This window comes from Microtus oregoni, unplaced genomic scaffold (assembly GCF_018167655.1).
Source record: "Microtus oregoni isolate MIOR12 unplaced genomic scaffold, Mior012 000111F_ref0000342, whole genome shotgun sequence".
In the NCBI taxonomy this organism is placed as follows: Eukaryota; Metazoa; Chordata; class Mammalia; order Rodentia; family Cricetidae; genus Microtus; species Microtus oregoni.
Window position 1 is genome coordinate 2,249,825 of NW_024544729.1, and position 20,607 is coordinate 2,270,431.

A 20,607-nucleotide genomic window follows, 5' to 3' on the forward strand; every position below is an offset into this window, starting at 1 on the left:
CTTTTATTCTGTCTAGAGCAATATGGTGGTCACAGGTGTTTCCTCCTATTTAACTTACTCTTCTGCTCTCCCAGCATTTATTGCAGGTCTTTTTTTTTTCAATTTAAGAATTAGTAGGAGATCAACAGAAGTTATTGTGTGTTGCCTTTCATTTCATCATTTAGAATAAACTGACTCATTTTTTTCTTGGACAACACCCATATACTTAAGACGCCCACATATTTGGAGTAAATCACTGTAAATAGGCGATCAGCAGAAAACAACAGCCTGTAGAACACATTACCAAGGAGCAGCAGGCAGCCAAGTTTTTCATAGCTGGGCTACTAGCCACCAATTTAAAGCTTTAATCTGAACACACTTTTTTTTTCTCTACAGTGAAGTCTGTTTTCTACACAACATAAATGGAAGGGTACAAAACACTGCTGCTCTAAGTTATATTAAATTGATATTTTTAAACAGTTCTTCCTTTGAGTTGGTAAACATCCTTTGGAAAATGCATATCCAGGGAAATGAAAGATGCTAGAAATTCAACAATATATGTAAATATACATGAAACTGAGTCTTTAAAAATCAGCTTTACCATGACCATCCCCTTCCATCTCTTAGGATAACTTGTAACTAAGTTGCTACTAATTGACTCTGGCAGGACTAGACTCACTCCTTACAAAATCACACTGTTTCTCTGTCTTCTAGCATCTTAGTAACCTTCTCTGCCAAAAGGAAGAGAAACAGCTATGTCCTACTTAATTTCATTGTGAAACCTCTTAATAAATATTGAGGTTTCAGTTTGCAAATACTCATTTTCCAAGGAAAAAAAAACCTTATAGGTATGTTACTGAGTGTTCCATTTCACTAATGTTATTCTACCACAAAATAATGAAGTATAGCTTATGATGCCTTTTAATACAAATATCCCAGCACATTAAAAAATAAAATCTCCATCCATTTGTATACTGCTTCTGTTAGAAATTGAAATGGACTAAATTGTTTGGGTTTCCAAATCATTGAACAGAGAAGTTTCTATTTATTGTCATTAACGTTAAGGAAACATTTCCACTGATCTATCACACGGGACCTTACATGTATACTCTAAGTTTAGTCTCCTGCCTCCTATGTTCTTTTTGGCAAGTAAGAAAAGGGTTGTGTTTACCCCTGACTTCTTACCCCTCTTTGTTTAAACTCTGTCTGCCATAGGATTTCCAAACTTTCTTTTGGATTGGACCTTCCTTAGACTTTGCTTAGAATCTCCTTGAGAGATCGCAAAGCGCACAAACGCATCTCATGTTAGATTTTAGATGTTTGATAAATGAAATGCTGGAACTCTATTTTGTGCAAGAGATGAAAATATAGAGATGGAAACTCTGTATTTTCAGCAAGGATTCAGGTCTATAGTTCTATCTGCACGTGGCACACACAGCAATGAGATTTTCAAAGTTCTTGGACCAGAGACTACAACTAACAGTTGTTTCACCTTAAGAGTGAACACACCTGCAGGGCAGTGGTGGTGCACATCTTTAATTCCAGCATGTAGGGAGGAAGGGGCAGGCAGATCTCCGTGTGTTTGAAGCCAGCCTGACCTATAGAGTGAGTTCCAGGACATATGGAGATACACAGAGAAGCCTTATCTCAAAAAAAAAAAATGTGTGAACACACCTAAAGCCTCAATCATTCCTTCAGCTTTTATGTAGGAACTACTTCACTGCACAAATGGCAGTACAGTAGTCCAAATCACTGGCATCATGGAGAGAGGGAAATTCTTAAAAATGTGCACCCATACTTCTGTCCATTAAATAGTGACTTGTATTTTAATATTTTCATGTGGTCCAAATACACCTTAAATTGAAAGCGCTTGTTTCAAAACACATGAAACTTCTGACTATGCTTGTTGGAAAAATATTTCTTAGACTAGAAGATGGTGTTTGACCTATTTGGCTCTGAGATATTTTATCTATTAATATTTGGTCATGGCAAATTTATATAATTCTTAAACTGTGTTGGTTATTATTTTGATTTCTGGTATTTTTCAATCATTTTCATGTTATTTTTACAAAAAGTATATTATTGATAGACAATTTACTCTATAGAGATGCACAAAAGTCATGTGTATTGAAGATCTATGGCTCTACTCCTAATTGCCTTGTGCCTAATTTAGGCCTTGATATAACATTTTTAGAGAAAAATAAATAAAAAAACACCAAGATGCAAACATTAGCAATGAAAGGATGATGGAGTTCCAGGTGCTTATTGGATGCCAATCTATTTTTTTAGGCAGTTTTAGAATAGAGTCATATTGTCATCCCAAGGCAGTGGTGAGAAATGCGTCTTTATCATAAGGTTGCAGCTGTTATTTTGGAAAAATGCCTCCAACTAAGCTATCTTTTTTTCAGTCTTAGTTTTTTCTCTTTCTCTTTCCCTCCCCCTCACCATCTTTCTTTCTTTAAACAACATTTTATTATGTTGTACCAGTTGAACTAGAACTAGCTATGTATACCAAACTGGGCTTGAACTCACATAGATCCACCCACCTCTGCCTTTCAAGTTGTCAGATTAAGGGTGTGCATCACCATGCTTGGCTGAACTTCCATTTTCTTTCTTTCTTTTCTTTTTTTTTTAAAAAAAGAAAGCACTATTCCTTGTGTATAAGAATGTCAAAAAATTCAACTAGAAAGTATTAAGTATTCTTAAAATCATATCTTTTAAAATATTTTTTTTCAAATCACACATACATATACTCACAAATGTGAATATTCTCTTATGTCAGAATTTCAGGAAGTTTAAAACTTCTCTATAAAATCTTAAGCATGCAAATGACTCAGCAGATAAAAGAATTTAGTGTACAAGCTTGACAACTTACATTCTGTACCTGGAACCCACCTAACAGTAGAAGGACACGGTCACACACACATACACACACTCATACACACACACACACACACACAGAGAGAGAGAGAGAGAGAGAGAGAGAGAGAGAGAGAGAGAGAGAGAGACAGACAGACAGAAAGAAAGAGACAGAGATTCAGAGATACGAGAAAAAGAACACATTTAAAAAAACAATCTATCAGGTTCAGTGTGTTCGGACTGATATTGAGGTCTTTAATCCATTTGTACTTGAGTTTTGTGCATGGTGATAGATATTGATCTATTTTCATTCTTCTACAGGTTGACATCCAGTTTTGCCAGCACAATTTGTTGAAGTGCTCCCACACAGTGAGACAATGGGGATGTTCTATTGGGAACTCACCAAGGCCAGCTGGCCTGGGTCTGAAAAAGCCTGGGATAAAACCGGACTCGCTGAACATAGCACACAATGAGGACTACTGAGAACTCAAGAACAATGGCAATGGGTTTCTGATCCTACTGTACATACTGGCTTTGTAAGAGCCTAGGCAGTTTGGATGCTCATCTTACTAGAACTGGATGGAGGTGGGGGTTCCTTGGACTTCCCACAGGACAGGGATCCCTGATTGCTCTTTGGGCTGACGAGGGAGGGGGACTTGATTGGGGGAGGGGGAGGGAAATGGGAGGCGGTGGCGGGGAAGAGACAGAAATCTTTAATAAATAAATAAAAAGAAAAAGAAAAAAATCTAAGTCATACTAAGCGAATGATTAATAAAATTTCTTGAGAAAACTATATCAGTAACTTCCACTTGAAAGATTTTAGAATACCTTACTTGAATAATTAAAAGGGAGCTACATATTATGCAAGATGGATGATGAGAATAAAGTACCATTAAAAAGTATTTGTATGCTTTCTCACCTTTTAAGCCGGGTCATTTTTGGGAAACACAGGTATGGCAATCAGAAATGCAGACTTTTGCAATCTGTTTCCTTTTTTATTGCTTAATTACTGTTTCTTTTGTGTGAAAGGTAAACTATCTTAGAAATACATTTCAACCAAACCTTATTAAATATTCTGTTACCAGTAGCTTAGAAGTGTTAAATATTACCTACTTATTTTATGTGAAGGAATGACCAGTTGAATTAGGTATTTGTTTTTAGTTGCTTTGCTTGCTAATCTGTTTTACACTGGGCTAATTGTAACCAACTACCACTGTTAGCATTACTGAGGAAACGTTTGGAAAGTCTTCATCTCATTAGAAATTCCATAAAAATTTTAACATTTCCCAAGAACCACTCCGTAAAATGGTAATGTGTTGCATGTTAAATAAATTGATTCCATTTTCAAATTTGAAAATACTTGGTTGAAAAATGAAAATGCACTGTATTTTTGCAATTCTAATTATGACTTTAGCATTCAAATTAGAATTAAGAATCTATAATAGCTGAGGTATAATTCAGTTATTAAATTGTCCAATATTATTTGTTCACAGAATACTTCTAGGATGACCTATTATGTGTGACTGAATTTGAAAGGATATACTGTGTTAAAAGTAAGATTTGAATACTTTAATTAACTAATCTATTGTAATTTAAATCCACTTAGACTTACAGAAGATGTCTTCCTCACTTCAGAAAACACAACCTCTATCTATGTGAAATAAAATAAATGGGAGTATTTTCAACCTGCATAGAGGGTTACACTCTGAATGGTTCTTGTCGTGGTAAAGCCCACATTGGTCCAATATGTGAGAAAAAAAATGGCCTGCAAACAAGCTTAGGACCTTCACATGAGATATTTTTAGATATAGGCTAATATTTGAATTAAACACAACTATATCTGAGTATATATATATAAGTGTTGAAAGATCAGCATTTATACTCGAGTAAGCAAATTGCAGCATTCTGTACTAGCATCAAATTATGAATGTTTTTCACTGAGATGTCCTTAATTGAGCTTACATGACAGAAAATTAAATTGTACCTCTTCTAAATAAAAATGGACCCATAAGAAGGTAAGAATGTCAAAGAGAGCATTTGAAATCCCTGATAAATAGCAAGCCAAATTATACTTGAATTTTTATTTCTCAAAAATATATTATTATGTAAATAGATATTTGTCTCACACTGAAACTTTACACAGTTTATTTTTGAAAGAGAAGAGCTTTGTAGAAAAGAAATCTTCTGAAATGAGAGACTGCATTTTTAAATTTGCAGGAACAAGGTAAATAATAAACTAATAAATACATTTAAATAAACAGTGTTTCCAGGTCCTAAAGACAGCCATATGCTTTTGCATACATTTTCACAACTCAGCAGCTGCTCATGGTGCCAATTCTATCTCAAGATTTCCTGTTGACCTCCCTCTTCTGCAAGGGAAGCTTCTGTGACTGCCGGATGGAAATGTTTATGAAAACACAAGGGCAGCCAGGATTGTCCAAGTGTTTTCAAAATGTTTGCTTGGCAAAGAGCTGCAGCAGCCAAAATGTGCTCCTACAGTGTTTTAGTAACTTTTTATGTCTCTTTAGTGTATTTCATTTATAAATGTGGGCAGATACCACACACTGTGATCTCTACAAGCTTTGAGTAAAGAAACTAAAATCCACTCTGCAGTCAGACCTTGCATATGTCAGTCCTATCTCACTCATCAGTGTAATTTTAATCAATTCACCAATAGATCTCAACTCCCTTAGTCATCACTATAATCACAGACAAACTAGGATACTTTAGGCTTTCCAGTTATATTCTTATAATTAATAATTGAGGGTTTCTCAGAAGATGTATAACTTAGTAGGCACGAAAACAACAATTAAGTAAACTGAGAGGTTTACCATTCATAGGGAGATCATTGAAAATAGAAAGTATGATGAGCCAGGCGGTGGTGGCGCACGCCTTTAATCCCAGCACTGGGGAGGCAGAGGCAGGTGCAACTCTGTGAGTTCGAGACCAGCCTGGTTTAGAAGAGCTAGTTCCAGGACAGGCTGCAAAGCTACAGAGAAACTCTGTCTCAAAAAACAAAAAACAAAAAAAAAGAAAAGAAAGAAAGTATGATGAATTACAGAACACAAATATATAGTGATGATTATTTATTAGAACATCCATTGTCAGATAAGTAAACTGTGTTATTAAGTTCTGCTTGTAGACAACCATCTCATCATAAAGAACTTTCTGAGTCATGTACAGGAGCTGCATGACTAGTGGAATTCTCAAAACGCTCTTTAATTTAATCCCAGCACTCGGGAGGCAGAGGCAGGCGGATCTCTGTGAGTTCGAGACCAGCCTGGTCTACAGAGCTAGTTCCAGGACAGGCTCCAAAGCCACAGAGAAACCCTGTCTCGAAAAACCAAAAAAAAAAAAAAAAAAAAAAAAAAGCTCTTTAAGAGAACACTGGAGAAGGCAATGAGGAAGAGGAATGAGAACAAAGTAAAATGACACACATAGATGAAGATGCTATGATCAAACCTGTTGATTACATGCTAAATTTAAACATAATAAAAACACATTAGTTCTTTTGTGTAATATAATTTTTATTTTTAAGTCCATTCACTGAAGACCAGAGCTATGGTAGAAACTAGAACAATGTTAGATATTAATTAAATATGTGGAGATTAAATTTTAGGGGAATATAAGACTCATATAATTTTTCTAAGGTTAGTCAATGATGCTTGCTATTTATATCAAAAATTCAGCCTTTATAAAGCAGAGTAATAAATTTCATGGTATGGATTTGCCAAAGGTTATTATTGATTTACTAACTAAAGCACATAAGATTACTTTGATATTGGGGCAATTATGAGTTACAAGGTCATTCATATACCAACACAACAGTTCTGTATCCTGATAATGGTGGCAATTACAAAAATTTATTTATATGTTAAACTATGTGTAATGTAAACCATTAATTACTAATGGTTTACAATATATTAGTATTAAATCAAATTTTAAAATTCATAGTAAAACTAGAGAAAAGTTCAAGATGATGCAAAGGTTGAATCAATATGTTATTTAAGTTTCAGTAACAGAAAGAAATGTCAAAAGATTGAATTTCAGAAATTATACAAACAATAGTAAGCATCATTAATTTATTAACAATTATTCTGCATATGGTGTGCTTTTTAATAAAAAACACAATAACACAAAAATGAAGAAATTAAAAGTAAGTCACATAGCTCTTGGGAAGTTGATTGTATCTAATGGTGTTGTTGTCAACACATCCTGAGACAAACACCTTCACAGTTGATCAAAACACAGCTGCCACACCAGCCCATCTGGACTCTAGAAATTACATGACATGGATGCAATAACTTCTTTTACTCTAAGAGGTACCCACATATGTGCCTATTTCATCATTTCTTTATAAATAAGTAACACCTGGATGCAGAGATAAAATGGAAAGTTCTTAAGAGAAAAGGCATAATGCAACATAAGGTCCTTAGCTAAGTTGCTTTAGAAACATTTCTAGAAGAAGCTTGTAATGTCATCCAATTAGTAATTCCACAAGAGTGAGGTTTCCGGAACCTGGAAACATGTATTAGAAAACCAAAATGGCAAGAATTGTTTGACTTTTTGCCCTTTAAAAATCAATACAAATTGCACTGAGAAACATATTCACTAGGCAAATAGTTATTAATACTGTCAAGTGAATTAATTGATCAGATCATTTTAAAACTCATAGTCAGACTGCAAGTACTTTATCATAAGCACATCAGCATATAAGTATTATAAAGAGGTAGAAACTCAAAGATATTTGAAATGTGGTTCCAATACGATGGTTAGAAAATCAGGTCAGAGTCAAGACATGATTTTCTAAGAGTTCCTATGTAGTATATAATTTGACAACTATTTCAAAATTTTTAACTTTCTCTATCCATGGTCTTTGCAATGTGACTTTGTAGCTTTTCTCATTAAAAAATTAAGTTCATTTTATCAGTCTCCAAAACCTGGATGTCTTTTGTGCTCTTTCTTGGACAAAAAAAAAAAAAAAAAAAAAAAAAAAAAAAAAAAAAAAAAAAAAAAAAAAAAGCAAGTTATGTGATTTGTCAGTTGTGAGGTGAAGGTTCAAATGGTCAAAAATTGATCCTTTTGCTCTCCCTTAGAAATTCCTTTTCCTTACCCTGTACGAATGCTTCTGTAGACGTTGTGAGAATATAGAACAGAGATACTTTCCACCAATTCAGCTGTCCCTAGACCTACCAGACTAGAAAGAAGAAGCAGTTAGTGATCTAAGAAATGTAATACAGCTCAGTTGAGACCAACTGAAGACCAGGCAATATCAGCAAAACCCTAAAGCAGCCCTCAAGACTTGTGAGTGAAATAAATGTTTAACAACAATTAATAAAAGGCTTTGAAATATTTTTGGAGAGAATTTTGAATGTTACATCTAAAACTAAATCTTACGTGTCTGAAGTGATAATTATATCATCTACACAGATCCAGTCATCGTAGATTATATGTATGTTTTTAAGTATGTAATGAAATTTCACAATGGAGTACATAAAATATACAATTAAAATAAAAAAAATTACTGGAGGGATGTCTCACATGATAAGATGATTGCTGCTCCAACATGAGGACTTGAGTTTATATCCCCAATACCCACACACAAAAAGTCCAGGCACATCAGTACATGTCTATAATGCTACTACTGGGGAGTTGGAGACGTGTAGAACCCCAGATCTTGGTGGCAAGCCAATATAGCTTAATTAATAAGCTGCAGGCTCAGTGGAAAATCCTGTCTCAAAGAAACAAAAGGATAAGGTGTAGAGAAATAACCAATCTCACTTGTACATGCACGACTGCACATACAAGTACACACACACACACTCCTTTACATGATACACAAAAAGATAACAATATCTGATAAAAACTGATAAGATACTGTTTAATATTAAATAAATGTCTGTTAGTCTGTTTGTTTAGGTCACCGTGTTCTTGGGGGATTGGTGCCTTGTGATATATTGCTAACTAATGAAAGCAGACCTCAAATTAATTTGCAAGTACTAGTATTCACTCCTTATTATCAATGTATCATACATTACACATATGGTTTAGAGAAACAAGAATATATTCTTTAACAGCTCTGTAGGTAAGAAGTCTAGTTAACATCACTGGACTAAAAGTGTCAAGGGCATGTTCCCTTTTAATTCATTTTACTATTTATTTATTTATTTATTCATTCATTCATTTATTTATTTATTTATTTATTTATTTATTTATTTATTTTACATCCTGGCTGCAGTTTAACCCTATCTTCTCTCCTCCAAATCACTCCCTTTCCCCATTCACTCATTTGTCTCTTTGCAATGTAGGATGTGGGTCGTGGTGCTCCAAGCAGTGTCATGGGTGGGCTTCCTCTCCTGACATGGACCTCAGAATGGGGCGTTCATTGATTGACCACTCCCACAATCTCTGTGCCACCTTTACTTCAATATATCTCGTAGGTTGGACAAACTGTAGGTAGAAGGTTATGTGGCTAGATTGGGGTCCCATTCCCTCCATGGGTAGTTTTGTTTAGTCATAGGAGATGGCCTGTTCATGTTACATATCTCCTATTAGTAGGGTCATTCTTGTAGATTCCTGGGAGTTTCCCTTACACCAGGTTTCTATAAGACCCTGAAATGACTCACTTTCCAATTGTCTCTCTCACTACTCACCCCCTGACCGACCCTGACATCATCCTTCATGTTTCCATCCCCAACTGCTGCTCGCCACCCACAAAATCTCTTCTATTTCCCCTTCCCAGAGAGATCCAACTGTCCTCCTTGAGCCCTAGTTGGTGCCTAACCTCTCGGAGTCTGTGGATTTTAGCATAGTTATCCTTTATTTACAGCAAATATCAACTTACTAATGATTACATATGAGATTTGTCTTTCTCAGTCTGGGTTACTGCACTAAGGATGATTTTTTTTTTGCTAGTTCCATCTATTTGCCTTTTACTTTTATGTTTTTGCTTTTAACAGCTGAATAATGCTACATTGAATAAATATATCACATTTTCTTCATTCATTCTTCAGTTGAGGGGTATCTAGGTTGTTCTAGCTTCTGGTTATTATGAATAAGGCTACCAAGAACACAGCTAAGCAAGTAGTCAGTGTCTTCTGAAGGCTTTAGTATAGAATCCTCATCACCATTTCCAGATAACTGAATTTCATGCCTCAGAACTCCTTATTCAACTTCAAAATTTATTGTAGAAGTCTTTCTTTTTGGCAACAAACCAGCTCCCAAGTCAGGACACTGAGACCTCTTATTAGTTATGAGGGCTTGTCCCTTTCTTGTGCTTTTCTCAGGAGCTTTAATAACTTAAATTAACTGGTTTCTTTTCATCTACATTTTGCTTTAGGGCTTTTTACTTTTCTTTCATTCTGTATTTTCTACTTAGGGTCTGGCAGGCTAGAAACTGCCTGGTGGAATGACTCTAGACATTTCCCACTCTCCCCATTTCTCTTCTTTAGCCTAGGATTTCCCCTCTTACTTATTCTCTCTGCCCACAAGCCTTTCCTGTCTTTCTACTGCCTAGTTATTGGTCACTTAGCTTTTTATTAGATAAGTCAGGCGCTGTATGCAGGAAAGCTAAAATGGCAGCACATCTTCACATAGTTAAATAAATGCAGCATAAATAAATATAACAAATCTTTGCCTAGTTAAAGCATTATTCCACAGTATTTCTCACTTTTTGTCTAAACAGGAAAGAAGGATTTTAGCTTTAACATAGTAAAGCTATATACATTAAGAACAATTATCAAGTAAAAATTATTTTACAGTACCGAATCCGTTGATATTTGGAAAATTCAGAGAAAATACTTCATTACTTATTCAATCTTGGTGATGACAAAGTTTTGTGCCTAATTTAACTTCTATCATAACTAAAGAAAACTAAAACTATAACTAGCTAGTTTTCAACTCTATCAAAGACACCAGAAAGATATATTACCTGAGTAAAAAAAAATTGCAGAACAAGCAACTTCCATAACTACAGGAATGACAGACACATCTGTCTGAATGTGACAGTCACCTATGGTTCCTCTGCAACATTAAGGGTTGTCCATATTCATCAAAAAGTCCTAGAATAACTGGCAGACTTTTCTATGAAGCAGGAATTTTGAAAGACTGTTCTATCTTGTCTGGTGAATGTTAGCAGTCTTTTTCCTTCATGTACTTTTAAAACAGTTTGTACAGCATAAGTTAGCAGTCAAGGCAAGGACAGTTTCTTGGCCCAATGGGTACCTTTGTCACATAAAACAAAATCTCTTTGGGGCTTCTTTAATGCCCATCATCCTTTTATGAAGTAGATCGGTGCCGCCAGGAGCAGACATGTCTCACTGTCATGAAAAGTCCTATGTTAACAAAATATTTTAAATGCCATATTTTATAGGACTTTGAAATGTTTGAAGATAGTCTATATATCTAAAATATGTCTCTGTAGTATCTTAAGAACATACATAATTACAAATTTGATTGTCATGAATGACTAATACTTTGTGTTTCTTAATTATCCTAAGTTGTTAATAATAAGAGTGTTCAAGCACTAGGCTTTTATTTTACATGTTAAATGAAGTACATAGGTACAATACCTTAACCAAGAGTAAAAACATATACAAAGTATGTTGTACAAAAATAACCATAAATTTGTACAAATATACAAAAATCCCTTAAATGAGTATAAAAACATGTATATCATATTATAACAAAAGTAACCTTAAGTTTGCAACAATACACAAAAATCCATACGAATGTAAAATATCCAAGAATAACAGTCACTTTTTAGTCTAGAGTAGATTCAATAACCCTTTAATCCTATCATCCCTATAGCCCTTTATTTGATTTAAGAAAATGATTCTTGAATCTAATCTCCCTTTCTTAGTTTCTTCCCTCTCTCCTTTCATACCACCCCAAATCAAAGCCCATACTCTTCTCTTTCTTGCTACTTCATGCCAACTAGTTACTAAACCCACTTTTGAGTCCTTTTTAATTTATTTTAGCTCATGAAAATGCACATTTTTACATAGGTAAACAAATGCAGCATAAACAAATGTAACACATTTTCACCTACTTAAAGTAATATTCCACAACAGTACATCGCTTCAATTTCTGTTTCTGTCATTCTATAACCTTTTAATATGAATATAACTTTTCCTGCTTCTCTCATATGAGTACACCAAGTCTACTTGAAAAGAATAAGTTCAAAATCTTTAACACAATCACATCTGAAAAGTCTATTTTGCTGAGTAATCCAACGTATTCCAATTCTGGAATTTGAAACATAAACGTGCATAGATATCATGATCTCAGTTCTACCATATAATTGAAGTTGCTATAGTTATATTATTTTACATTTTTAATGAACAGTTGCATATTTTCATATTGGAAAAAATAAACTCTAACTAGAGCTATGTATAGCCAAATTGGGAAAAGAAAGGCTTCTAATATCAGGTTCAGCTGAAGGAAACTTTAGCTGAGAACACCAATTAAAACTGCTAGTTATTATCCTCTTCCTAGAGCCAACAAACCATGCTAAGTATTTTACATTTAAATTTCAAAATATTAAAGTCTTTTAAGGTATGTTCTTACCTACTTGAGGCCAAGTCTAAGTAATTCAAATTACTTGTCTGAAGCTGGGAATTGGCTGATAATAAATATGGCTCAACAATTTTTTTATCCACAAAGGACATTATCCACTTAGTTTTATTAAAATCTTGCTCCCTAAAACTGTTCCCTCAAATTGCAAATCGAAACACCTGTAGAAAAGATTTATCCTCCTTCAGTCTCTCAAGGCAAATAGAACGAACATTCCTGACTGGATACTGAAGGTTCTATTGTAGATTAATATAGCTAGGAGTCAAGTGCTTAAGTCATTTTCTAATTCTATATTTTAGCTTGATAATCCACCAATAACTAAAAGCTTGTCTTCCAAGACTTTTGAACAAATTTTCAATTTTTGACTCAGGGCTAAACTTGTTCTAATTGTCCTACAAATCATATTTTTTGTCTTAAAATTGAGCTTGGCTTAATTTATTTTTACCGTGGCCTCATCTTTTCCAGGCAACAAACTTTAAACTTCAGTTACTTCAAAACTTCCCTGAAATTGTTACTTTGTGAAGCAATTTGAAGTGTTTCTTTGTTAATGAGAAAAATTGCAGCTTTTCTGAAAAAATTCCACTTGTAAACAAAGTTGAAATGCTTTTCTCTCTCTCTCTCTCTCTCTATATATATATATATATATATATATATATATTAGTAGCAAGGAGAATGAACTAATTTGCATGGTTACATGAAAGCATTTTAACTATATGCATAATAATGCTTCTTTATTTGAAATCATTATGAATAAAATATCCATGCAAAATTGTTATGAAATAATATATGATGCTGGTATATTCTTTTTGTACAATAAACTTATCACAATCACACCTTGCCTTTCTCCCAGTCCCTCCCTCCAACGCCCACTCTGTTCCCACCCACAAACCACTCCTCCTCCATTTCTTTTGAAGAATGAGCAGGTCTCCTATGAGTATCAACAAAATATGGCATATCAGCTTTCAGTAAGACTAAGCATCTCACAATGTATTAAGACTGGGCAATGGGACTCAGTATGATAAATAAGGTCCCAAAAACCAGTAAAAGAATCAGAGATGGCACCTGTTCCCACTGACAGTAGTCCCACAAGAAAACCAAGCTACAAATATATGCAGAGTGCCTAGGTCCATCCGATGTGGGCTCTCTGGTTGTCAGTTCCGTCTCTGTGAGCCACTATGAGCCCAGGTTAGTTGATTCTGTGACTTTTCTTACCATATTCCTGACTTTTCTGACTCCTATAATTCGATCTCCTCCTCTTTGCAGGATTTCCTGAACTCCACCTAATGTTTGACTGGGGGTCTTCATCTATTTCCATCAGTTGATGAACGAACCCTCTCTGAAAATAATTAGGCTAGGCACCAATCTGGTAAAGGAGATGGCCAGTCCCGGCTACTTTTCTGCTATTGCTAGAAGACTGAACTGGAGTCTTCCTGGTAGATTCCTGGGAAATTCCCTTATGCCAGGTTTTTACCTGACCCTGAAATACCTTCCCTTTCCAGAAGTCTCTTTCAGTATTCTCCCTTGCTGTGGGATAATGCTCTTGTATTCTGGAAAGATTTGTCACTCATATTAGTTTAATAAAAACTGATTGACCAGTAGCTGGTCAGAAAGTATAGGCAGGGCTACCAGACTAAGAGAATTCTGGGAAGAACAAAGGCAGAAAGTCAGTCACCATCCAGACACACAGGAAGCAAGTTGAGAATGCCTCACTGAAAAAAAAGGTACCAAGACATGTAGCTTAAAATATACAAGAAATGTGGGATAATTTAAGATGTAAGAGCTAGTTCATAATAAACATGAGTTAACAGGCCATACAGATTATAATTAATAAAACCCTCTCTATGTTTTAATGATACTTAATGGCTGAAGAAGCGGGGTTGGATAGAAACTTTTGTCTATATCTCCTCTGTTTCCCCCAACCTGATTGCTCATGTTCACTTACCCACTTACCTTCAGTTCACTCACAAAACCTCTTCTATTTTCTTTCCCAGGGAAACCTGGGTATCCCCCAATGACTACTTGTTACCTAGCAACTCTAGGACTGTGAATTGTACCATGATTATCTTTTCTTTCACAGTGAGTATCACTTAAAAGTATACACCATCTTTATCTTTCTCAGTATGGGTTATTACACTGAGGATGTTTTCTTTTTCTAGTTCTATCCATTTTTCTTCGAATTTCCTGGTGTGTTTTTTAACAGCTGAGTAAAAATCTCCATTGTGTAAATGTACCACATATTCTTTATCTATTCATTGGTTGAAGGGCTTCTAGGTTGTTTCCTGGTTCCAGCTGTTACAAAAAAAGCTCTTATGAACATACTTGTGAAAGTGTCCTTGTGATGTGATTGAACATCCTTTGGGTATATGCCAAAAAGTTCTATAGCTGGGTATTGTAGTAGATTGATTCCAATTTTTCTGAGAAATTGCCACACATAAACCTATCATGCCAAATCCAGGTGCTGAAATCCCATTGTAAGAAAGCAGTCAGTAACAGAAAAGACAGTATAGCATCACCAGAGTCCAGCTATCCTAAACAGCCAAATCCTGAAAAATCCAAAACAGTTAAGGCACAAAAAAAACCATAAAAATACTTTATGAAGATGATAGAGTACATAAAGAGGATATGAACAATTCCTTTAAGTTAATTGAGGATAATACAAAAAAATGGGGAAAAAAAGTCAATAAATTCAAGAAAAACCAAACAAATAGATACAGAAAACTATTCAAGACTTAAAAATGGAAATATAAGCAATACGAAAAACACAAACAGAGGGAGTCCTGAAAATGGATGGATGCAAACATGATCAAGAGAATGCTATAGATTGACGAGAGAATCTAAGGTGTTGAAGACATGATAACGGAAATGCATTCATCAATGAAAATGTTAGATCCAAACAATTCTTAACACAAGATATTCAGGAAATCTGGGATACCATAAAAAGACTAAATCTAATAATAATAGGAATAGAAGAAGGAGAAGAGAACCACCTCAAAAATCCAAAGAATATATTTAACAAACCATAAAAGAAAATTTTTTAGACTCAAATAACGGCATGCCTAAATTCGGTATATTCTTAAAACACTATTTAATTTTACATTGCCAATAAAAAGGAAAAGGTACATCTACTACACTATAAACTGAGAACTGGTGATTAATTTTATAGTTTGTTCAAGTACTTCTAAACTCTCTTTAATAGGACATAAGACATTCTCAACATTAAAACCAAAATAATACATGACTAAAATAAAAATATTTAATTATATAAAAGTATACAATTAATATAAGCAACAGAGTGAAAAATCAGTTCATAGAATGGGAAATATTTTTAATTCATATATTTCACAAGGGGTTAATATCCAGAATATAGAAATATATTCCTATGACTTAATATTAAGAGTGGAGTTTTTTTAAATAGGTAAAGGATGTTTTCTAAAGAAGACATATAAATTATTCATGAAAGATGACAACATATTCATGAGCATTAATCATTAGAAAAATTCAAATTAATTCACAATATGATGCTTCCTCATACACATTTGAAGGACTATTAAGAAAGAAAAATAAAGTCACCACTGCCAGCAAGGATATGAAGATATAGGAATCTTGAAACACTATTGGTGGAAACATAAAATAGAGCTGTTTCTTCCAAAAACAATATGAAAAATGTGGAATGATCACATGATCCAGCAAGTCTACAATCTGACATATTATCTAAAAGAACTGAAAGAGGTAAATTGAAGAAATATTTTTATATTCATGATTATAGCATGTTTTCATGACAGGCCAAATATGGAAGCAATCTAAGTTAGAATCAGTGGATAAACATATAAATCAAGTATTGCAGTCACACTGGTTTATAATCTACCATTAAAGAGGTAGGGAATTCATTCTGACACAAACAATTTCTGTTTTATGTAATGTAATTTATGTAGAGTACTCAAATTTATAGATTCAGAAAGTATAATAATAGTTGACAATGGCTGGTAAGTATGGAGAAATGTAGTAATAATTGATAAAAACATTCTGTTCAACAGGATGAAAAATTCTGGAGGCTGGTATAAAATATTATTAATATATCTGACTGTAGAATATATTTGAATTGTTAAGATGATAAATTTTGTTACGTATTTTGGACATAATAAAATATAATAATAAGTTTACAATGTGTGATTTTAGATTTATAAAGTCACTAAAATAAAACAAATGTTTTGTTTAAAAATATACAACTGGATTTGATATAATAATATTTATTTATATTTTATTTTGCTATAGAAGTATATTATGAATTTACAAAATATCACGCATGTATGCCAATACAGCAGACATATTTCAATAAAAACATTATCTTCTGTAATAAAAGTTTCTAAGCAATCTTAATCTATCAGTGTTCTATTCTACACTTTTTTTATAATTGATAGATAAATGAGAACTAACAAGCTTAAATAAATTCCAACATTGTACATAAACTATCCTGACTGAAACTTAATTGGTCATTCCTCACACACAAAAAAATTAAAGTAATAGTTTGTCTTCATTTGCAATTCACTTTATTATCACTTTTCTTCAAATAAATGTGGACTAGTTTTGTTTTTCCTTTGAACCAGCTGTAACATCTGCATGGGTTTCTCATAGCATTTGCATTAAACAAATTCATTACCATATATTCACTTTTATATCTGAGATTCATTATATCATTTACTCTCAAAATTTTCATTTAACACATTTTATCTTGTAGATTTGTAATAAATTTCAACTTTAAAGAATGAAACAGGTTTGGGAACACCTGTGATCTGGAAGCAGAGTCAAGGGTGTGTACCACAGTTATCCTACTGGAAGTCTTCTAGTGTTGTGACAAGGAACACTAAGAAGAAACATTTTAGGGAATAAAGTTTTAAGAGTAGAAACCAAGGAACTATAGCGTCACCAGGTTCTCTTTTGTTTGTTTTCTTGTCTTTTATCTTTTAAGTACACATGTATACATTGAATGCCTGTGTAGGCGTGTTCATTTGAGTACATGTACCCGTAGAAGCCCGAAGAAGCATTGAATCCTATGGATCATGTTGTTATGAGCCTCCTGATATAGATGATGGGGACCAGTCTCCAATGCTCTCTGATTGTAGTATGAGTTTTCAATTACTGAGCTATGACTCCAGTCACATCATCCATTGCTTTTAATAACACTTTTAATTTTGTATCTGCCTCTATGCTCTACCTTATCACTTCTCCATGTTCATTTAAAGTTTTAGCAAAATATTTTTTCAGTTGGTACTGGTGTTTCTAGGAATGAACAAAAGGAGGGTTATTGTACACACACACACACAAATTTCTAAAGGTTTTATATCTTCTTAGTGGCTTTACTTTTTGCCACAAGTTATAATAACTACTTCCATTTTTGTACAGAACAATAACTACTTGCATTTTGTCCATTGGAACAAATGGATGGAAGATAAGATATTTTAAGTAAATATTTTTTTTAAAAAAATTAACTCTATTTTCAGCAAACTATTTGTCACTCTTCATACTACAAAATTTACTGTGTAATTATAAAAGCATATTGATTTTCTGTTGTGCTCCAGTTCAAACCCTGTGTCTTGGACATGTTAACCAAAATGTCGATCATTGAACTACATTCTTGGCTCCATATTGATTTTTCAGATAAATATTACGACTAATGTAAATAAAGGGCTTGTTTTCTACCATATATCTTTCCTTTTGCCTGTGAAACAGAATAAGTGATGTAATAGCATCTTGGCAGCATGCATGGAAGAGTCAGTAAAATCTTTTTTATTGAGTTGTGATAGGAAGCATGGTCATTATTGAGAAACATATCAAAGAAAAGAAAAATAATTGAAAAAATCTGAGAAAATTGGAAATTTCTAAAGGAACTAAGTAGTAGTATTATCAGTGAATTTTTGAGAGTGATAAGAAAATATAAAGAGGAATTTGCACCTAAGTCTTTGAGGAATAGTGGAGAGAAATCCTATTTCAGAATATAGAAGAGCAGATGGATTCTTTAAAGTAATAAAATTCACTCTACAACAAAAAAAAATGGAGAATTTTCCAATCATCACTCTCTCTAGAGACACAAAGTTCTGATAAATTTCAGCATGATCCTTTTTCCTTTTACTCATAATGAATTAAATCCTTGTAACTATGAAAGAATCAAAAGCCTTGGTAATGGGTTGAAATAGTATTTCTTTGTCTCTCACATATTTTTACTACCATTGTTTCCATAAAATAAGGTAGAGTTTCCTTGGAGAAATACTGGAAAAGTCAATTTTTCTAAAGTTTCAATATCAGAAATGTTTGTTTGAAATTACATGGGAAAATGAAGAAAGAAAAGAAGGAAAGAAAAGTGAAGGAAGGAAAAGAGAAAAGATAGAGGAATGGAGAATTACATTAAAGATTTAAAAATTGAACACAGAGTAACTATTATAATAGACTGCAAGAGATCAAAAAAGAAATGTATGCAGAACTATTAACTGAACATCTTGAAGCTTGGTAAAGCTGTCCACTGTCATGCTTACCTATTACACAAGATAATGCACACCTAAAAACTTTTGACTTATTTCCCTGGTAGTCTAGATATCAGCTTATGTAAGCAAATCCTGTAGTCTGTGCATAGTATCATCTAATTAACCCATTCAGCCTTTAAAAAGCTGGCAAGGCACCTTCCTTTCTTGGAATAATAGGTTAGCTGCAAGGCAACCAGAGACATATTAGTTTTAGTTCTTAATGACTCCAATGTAAGTGGGAGTTAGAACATCTAGAAATATTAGCTTGAAGGGCAATAATCTGATATTAAAGGAAATAGCATAAAATTGGTGAGGTTTACTATTTTGAGCAAGACAAATACACCTCACTTTGCATGTAGACAAAAATAACTATGTTTCTAAAACAAATGATGCTGTACCATGCACAGAATCTGCTTCAATTTACTAAGAAATGGAAAACATTATGAACATAATGATTAGGGCAATAATCTGCATTTCTGAAAGCTTGTACCTCAGATGATACAGCTTCTCATTGAAACAAGAATATTCTTTCCATGTGAAAACCTTTTCTGTATAGACAGACTAAGCAGATTATATTTTATATACACCAATACACACACAACCACATGCACACACACACATACAAGCAACAACAGAAACAACAGGAAAGGAGGCCATTAATTTGAAAGAGAAAAGGTAAGATGGATGTGGTAATGTAAAGACGGGGGAAATGAGGTAATTATATTATAATCTCAAATAATAATGATAGACAGGTACTGTGTAGATGACTCCCCAGTTAAGAGTACTTGCTTCTCTCTTTTATTTTAATTGAAAAAATTTCTGCCTCCACCCACCTCTCATTTCCTTCCCCCTCCTTCCCCTTCCCCCACTCCTCTCCCCCTCCCCCCACTCCTCTCCCACTCCCCCCACTCCTCTCCCCCTCCCTCTCCAGTCCAAAGAGCAGTCATGGTTCCCTGCCCTTTGGAAAGTCCAAGGTCTTCCCCCCTCCATCCAGGTCTAGGAAGGTGAACATCCAAACTGGCTAGGCTCCCACAAAGCCAGCACATTACGTAGGATCAAAACCAAGTGCCATTGTCCTTGGCTTCTCATCAGCCCTCATTTTCCACCATGTTCAGAGAGTCCAGTTTTATCCCATGCTTATTCAGTCCCAGTTCAGCAGGCCTTGCTGAACTCCCAATAGATCAGCCCCACTGTCACAGTGGGTGGGTGCACCCCTCGTGGTCCTGACTTCCTTGCTCATGTTCTCCCTCCTTCTGCTCCTCATTTGGAACTTGGGAGCTCAGTCCAGTGCTCCAATGTGGGTCTCTGTCTCTATCTCCATCCATCACCAGATGAAGGTTCTATGGTTATATGCAACTTGCTGCTCTTGAAGAAGACTTTTGTTCAGTTCCCAGCACCCATGTCTGGTGACTTATGATTGCTTATCACTCTAATTCCAGAGCAACAACAATCAATTCTGGTTTCTTTGAGCACTTCATTAAATGTAGTACACATATAGAGAAATAGGCATTCAGAAATATATAAAAGAAAACATTTCTAATGTGATAGAGGGCTTGGTTTTGCTGACAAGCACCTATATCCTGTAGTTTACTTTCTTCTGTAGATAGAGATGTTTCTTGATGTCATCATTGCATAGTCTCTCTCTTCATGTGATGCCTAGAATTCTCCTGAGACAAGCCAT